The sequence below is a fragment of the Alligator sinensis genome, unplaced genomic scaffold, assembly GCF_000455745.1.
Source record: "Alligator sinensis unplaced genomic scaffold, ASM45574v1 scaffold1375_1, whole genome shotgun sequence".
Lineage (NCBI taxonomy): Eukaryota > Metazoa > Chordata > Crocodylia > Alligatoridae > Alligator > Alligator sinensis.
The window spans coordinates 91,250-98,065 of NW_005843206.1; positions in this window are offsets into that span (position 1 = coordinate 91,250).

Here is a 6,816-nt window from a genome sequence, read left to right on the forward strand (position 1 = left end):
TGACTTAATATTTATTATAGCAGGTATCTAAAAGTGCATTCACATAATCTAATGAAGTAGACTATTGCCTACAAAATCTAATGCCTTTTTGAACAAATGAGTCTTTAAAGGTGTTTATACATGTGTTCTGGGAATTGGGGGGCACTTTAATTACAGTGGGTCAGAAAGCCACTCTAACTAAAGCACCTGGAGCATCTTGTGTATCAGTGTCCCTGTGCTTAAAAATGGCCGTGGGGTTGCTTTAACTAAAACTCATCAAATAAGCTTTAAATGAAGTGCTTCTACCAGCATTTTTAAGCATGGGGACACCAATACATAACACCTTGGAATTTGCTGGTATGGTAATTACCACGCTCCAGCAGACTTGATGAATTCAGTCTATTCCGACGCACTGTAATTACAGCATGTTGAAGCAGCTTCACTGTTTATGTATAGGTGCCCTAAGATGTCATCCTACCCTGCCTACCCTACCCATTCCTTTAACCCAGCATGGCAAGAAACTTATCTATATAAGTAGAGGCCAGATCCTGGTGCTGCTTTAGTTCCATGGCACCATTTCAAGATACAGCCTACTTGCTCTTTGATCTAGATTAGATAATAAAATAGAAAATTGAGAATTTTCTGACCACCCTCCTCCTTCTCCTTCCAGTTCCCTGCAGGTTGGAACTCTGCCAGCCTGCATGGAGCTCACTGCAAACCTGCAAAATCTGTGGGTTTCTCTGATAAAACAAGAAATCCATGTCTGCCTGCGGTAAAAGGTAAATTTTAAGGTTTATTCCATTTTTCCATAGGAAATGGAAAACCTGAATCCCTGGTCATAAGTTGAATCACCTTTGAGAGTATCCAAGAAAGAAAGATATATTTTGGTAGCAGATATGAAAAGAAACTCGTTGGCATATTTTGAGCTGGAGCAAAGGAGCAGGTCTCCCCACTTCCCTTCAAAAACAGAAAAACTTATACTTCCCAGTGAGACCATCAATGTTAATTATAATCATTGTGGTCTAAATAAGGGTGTAAATATATTTATTTCTCTTTAGTTCTCATCAATGCAGGTATACAGTGCAAGGCACAACTTAGCTCTTTGTAGTTTTTAGCAAGCATATATTATGAAATCTTAATTATTGTATTGTCCGTAAAATACAGTGATAAACTCTGCAGATGATGAATGAATATAAATCAAACGATAAAAGTTATCATAGTACATTAATAATTTCCCAACTTTCATTTACTATGAATCATGATAACACATTTTATTTCAGAATGTTTCACTTAGCAACAGTTGCCAAGAAAATCTACATCTTAATCTGCAGTTCCAAGAAAGATGACAACCTCTTTCAGTAAATGACCAAGGTTAAAATACATATCCATAAAATCTCTTTGCGTCTCTTGTATTTTTAGCTGAATAAAAAATAAACTTAGTAAGCTTTTGGACTGTTTTATTCTATTTTACTTTGAATCACAGATAGGTAATACAAAATGATTGACTTCAAGGGTAAAAACTGTCAACCTCTGATTTTCTTTGTGAAACTGGAGAAATAGATGCTGTTTTAGGAAAGCCAATGTGCCTTGATATTACTGCTCAAAGTTGTTTTTCTTTGAAAAATGTTAGCATCGTATTTCCTAAATTTTTCTTGACCAGCTTATTCACAGTACAAGAAAAATAACATGCTCTTTTTGAAACCAAATTCTGCATTTTCATGACTCTTTCTGTTTTCAAGGGAAACACTATGCACGTTTTGGAGGACAAAATCAGGCCTAGGTTACTGATAGTTCAAATCCCTGTTTCATAAGGGACCACGTTGTTCAAACCCTGGTCATAAATGGGCCCCATTTATTTCATGTATTGATGTATATATTTTTGTTCAGCGATGGAAGGTGGGAGTCAGTGAGACTAACCATTAATTCATAGTTAAGAGTTAGGCAAATGCATAGAGCATGTAAGAGTAAATTATTGTATAGAAACTTCATGTCTGTCACAGCCTGTAATATCCATAAACTTCTTCATCATGACACTTCACATGGCTCACCTTGAGTGTAGACCCCAATATCTTTTCTTTAGCTCTGACTGATGTTTAACCAATCCCTGTAAATCATAAGTTATACATTATAGCACAAGCTTTCATGAACCAAAGTTCATAGCATCTGATGAAGTGAAAGGATATGCAGAAAACAGAGTACAAGGTGAAAGAAATTACAATATAAAAGGGAAGGTCAGGGAAGAGAGGAGTAGTACCAGGAGAGAAAAGCAAATGATCAATAAACCCATAGGAACAATGGTGGTCACAAAAACTAAACCAGATAATGAGATAAAAATGAAAAGTCCCTATTTAAATCATACTTAATACTTACCAGTTCATAGGTGATTTCTTGTTCCACAATTTCCTGTTCAAACTGGGTTTTTTTGGTTTTTGTTTGGGTTTTTTTTGCCTGAGAACAGCAATCCTGAAGACAGCAATGGAGTGTCCAGGGCAGCTGAAGTATTCTGCCACAGGCTTTTCTATCTTTCTGCAGCTAATGTCATACCGATGTACACATAGAGACTTACACATAGAGATTAGGACTGTGCAAAATTTTGATGGGTGTTTTGTTTCGAAGATGTTTTGATGCAGTTTGAGCTTGAAACAACAAAATTGAAATGAAACAAAAGGCTTTGAAACAGCTTCAAAATAAAGCCCTCCTGCAGGGTGTGGGTCCCAAGATCTGTGCGCAAGATACAGTAGACTGCCACTGCCGGCTGGGTTAGAGTACTGGGTTCTTCCCGGTGCTCAGTGCGGGCTGTACCAGAAAGACTCAGGTGCCGGTGCTGGCCCCAGCTGTCATCCTGCATGCAGCTCTGGAGGCCCGTGCTCCAGGGAAGTGTCTGGCACAGCTGCACAGTTCTCCTGGGGGTGGCCCCCCCAAATCTAGGTGCAGAATGACAGCATGCTACAACTGCTGGCTGGAGCCAGTGGCAGCACCAGTCTTCCCAGCACTCGGTGCAGGCTGAGGTGAGCACCGGTCTCTGGTCCCAGCAAGCAGCGGCCGCCTGCTGTCATCCCGCACTCAGATCCGGGGGCCTGTGTCCCCCAGGAGGAGTCTGGAACAGCCCCACAGCCCTCTTGGGGGGCACGGGACCCCAGATCTGGTTGCAGGATGACAGCATGCTGCCGCTGCCAGCAAGGGATACAAGTTTTGCTTTGAACAGTTGAGGTGCAGTTTCCCAGAAACCCCTTCACCTATCTCCTTGAAACTTGGCAGGCTTCATGCCCTCTGAAGGGGCTACCACCCCTTCAATGTTCACCTGAATTAGAGAAGAAATAACAAAGTTATAGGCATTTTCATGATTCCCCATTATAGCCTATGGGCAAAACGTCAAAACGCATCAAAACAGCAAAACAGTTTAGATTAAATGAAACAGAACAGTGCTTTGAAACAGCCAAATGAAACACTGTCCCTCTGAAATGGTGAAATGGAAGTCAAGATGAAATGGTGCTGTTTCACACAGCCCTAATAGAGATTTCCCTGTCTCTCTGATTCAGACAGCAGAGCTCCAATGTAACCAGGTAATAGTGTATATGATGTTGGTAGAGTTGCAGGTGGAAGTAGTACTCCTTGTTATTAGATACAGTGATTTCTATAGTCTGATAAGTTCTGATGTGTGGATACAATAGGTATTTGGGTCCACTGCTAAAACTAGTGCCTCAGTGAGGATGGGAGTTCATTAGTCTATTGTCTGAGAGTTGCCATTTGAGATTAGGGACCTATCTGTAAGCCAGGACAGGTTTCTCTCCAAAGGCTACTTTGAGATGGTCATCCCTTTCTGGTCACTAATGAGAGGCAGCTTGGTGTTCAAGCTGGGGGCCATAGATGACAACCTGAAGGATTCTGTACTCCTTGTCTTGGGGTTGGTGGGAGTGAGGTCTGAGTCTGGCTTTGTTGATCTGAGTGGCTACAGGTTTGGGACTGTACACTTGTAAGGATCCCTGTTATAGATCCTTAATTGTTCATTTTGGTCAGTGGGATTGTAACAGAGAGCTTGGCTGTTCTTTAGATGAAAGCTGGTAGCTGAAGGTAGCTGTGGTGGTCAGTAAGCTTTTAATACGATATGGTGATATTGCTACTGCAAATCTTCACTGTAGTATCTAGGAAATGAATCAGCTGCAGAATTAGTTTGATGGAGGGATGGAAGTTGTTAAAGTCTTGATGAAAATACTCTAGAGACTCCTTCCCATGTGTCCATATTATGACAATGGCATTAATGTACCTGAGGTATGCTAGGGGATGAGAGGGTAGCTGCAGAGGAAACAAACTTCAAAGTCTGTCTTGAAGCTGGCCTACTGCAGGGCCTACTGCAGGGGTCCATATGTGCATCTATGGCAATACCATTTGTTTGTAGATATAAGGAGTCCCAAAACCTGGAATAGTCATGTGTGACAGAGAGGGAGAGCTTAATGAAAGCAGAAGCAGTGTCTTTGTTGGGGGTAATGTTCTTTATGGCATGTAATCTGTCTTTATGTGGGATTTTGGTGTACAGAGATGTGACATCCACGGTAACGAATATGACATTTTCTGGAAGTTTGTCAATGAAGCCCACTTTCTTTAAGAAATGTATGGTGTCTTTCAAATAGCTGGCAGCTCCAGAGGCATATAAGAAAAAGATAGTCAGCATATTTACCACCACCAGTTGTGGTGCCAGTCCCAGAGACAATGGGACATCTTGGGTTGTCAGGTTTGTGGATCTCAGATAATAAATGAAAGTTGCCTGGCATAGGTTCTTGGGAAGTGGAAGCAGTGGAAGTCTCTCCTGCAGTAGCTTCTTTAAGAGTTTATTTACTTCCTCCTGTTATTATGCCTTGTGGTCCCCTGTTAAAAGTTGGTAAAATTGTTGGAAAGCTGCTTCTCAGCTTCCTGTATCTATGCTGTTTTGTCCACAACAACAGTGGGGCCCTGGTCTTTCCCTCCATGGTGGCTATGTAAATGGCACCATCCACCTCCATGCCCTTCCCTTCCCTTCCCTTCCCTTCCCTTCCCCTCTGCTGGCCTCACTGCTGCCATGTCCATTTTTTAGAGTCACCTCCAAGCCCTGCTCCCTGCAGGTGGCAGCAATGGGGTGGGGAGGGGATTCTCGACAAGATCAGGGTCCATGAGTATTTTTCCCTAGGGCCCACTAGAAGGTCAATCCAGCCCTGGGTACTCTGCTTTATCAGTCTGTGGTAGGATAATATTCAGGATATTTTTAAAGCTGAGCGTGACTTTCTATTGTACAAGACTAAGGTTATAGCACAAAAGTTGTCACTTTTTGCAAGTTTGGAGTGGGCAGAGAGGTGGGAACCATTTATATAGAGGTCCAGATTGGGGGTGCAGCCCTCGGGTAAATTCCAGGAGCTGCCCTTATTATGGATCCGGTCTGTGGCAAGCTGATCATTGCAAGGCTTCTCATAATGGAAATGTTCACTGAATCTTAGGCAGTGGGAAAAAGCCTTTAGGTCTCCATACAGCTGCACTATATCTGTTTATGTAGCAGGACAGAAAGATAAACCATGAGATAAAACAGGCACCTCAGGCTGACAATGTGGTTGGAGAGGGTGATGACATTACCATGGATTGTAAGGCTGTTCAAAGAGTGTGAGAGTTTAGACAGTTTTGCTTCCTTCTTTAAGGAGTGAAGCTGTTTCTGATAGCCATCATGGCTGGATGCAGAGATCCCTTGGTAAATGGCTGTTATGTCCATGTGGTTCTGTATACTGTTTGTTCGTCTGCAAGTCTGATGTTGATCTCTTCTTGCTGCTGTACAGAACACTGAACTCAGTGGTTCCTCAGTTTCTCAGAAAGAGTGAAGCACAGCTTGTCAAAATATACAGCTGTAGGGTATGTAGAAAGGAGTGGATTAGTCACCTGCAGTCCCTTGGGTATGATATTCATTTACTTGCATCTGGTAAGAAAAAAAGATGTTTGAGCATATCTGAGCAAGTTGGCTGTGTAAACTGATTGCAGTCCATTTTATCTGGCAGAGCATGGTGCCATCCATAAACTGAGAAAGGTAGTTAGCTGTGTATGAGCATAAGTCACACAGTCACTTAAGAAAAAAATGACACGCAACATACATTTTCCCCTGGAAGATTCTTTTATATACGTTCATCTCACTGAATTAGTTTAAATTTAAAATATCTTCAGTGTTGAAATGCCTAGGTCCTCAGAATTATGCATGTGATCTCACTGGAGGCATAGTCTGCATAATGTAAATGAGACTATTGGGTACAACCTATCCTGTTTTAAGAAATTAAAAACACAAATTTCATGAATAAGTGATAGCAAAATTAAATATGGTGAAATGTGTGGATATCAAATATATATGCCTGATTTCCTTCCTGTCAGTGAAAGTTAATTGTTTCCCTCAGATCAAACGGCTAGCTTAATTTATCTTAACAGACATGAAGGATCTCAAGGCTAATACAAAATACATATACACAAAACAGATGCTCTTTTTAGTGATACACAGATTGGATGAACCTTGTAGTATATCTTATATGGTTGGTTGTTCATTTTGGAGAATAACTGGATATCTGGTCATTTGCTTTATATGTATGGATAAATTGTTTTATATCTGAAATTTGGCTCAATTTTTTTTTTTTTTTACATAGGTGACAAGTGCCATAGGAATATACAATATTTTGATTAGTCTAATATAATACAGTCAAGATGAAATTCATCTCTATATAGACAGCCATACACCAAATACAAGCCATATACCAAATTAAGTCTAACTCAATAATTAAATCATCATCATATAAAAAAGTTGTATTTTACATTTACAACTTACCTGTACCAACTTAATTT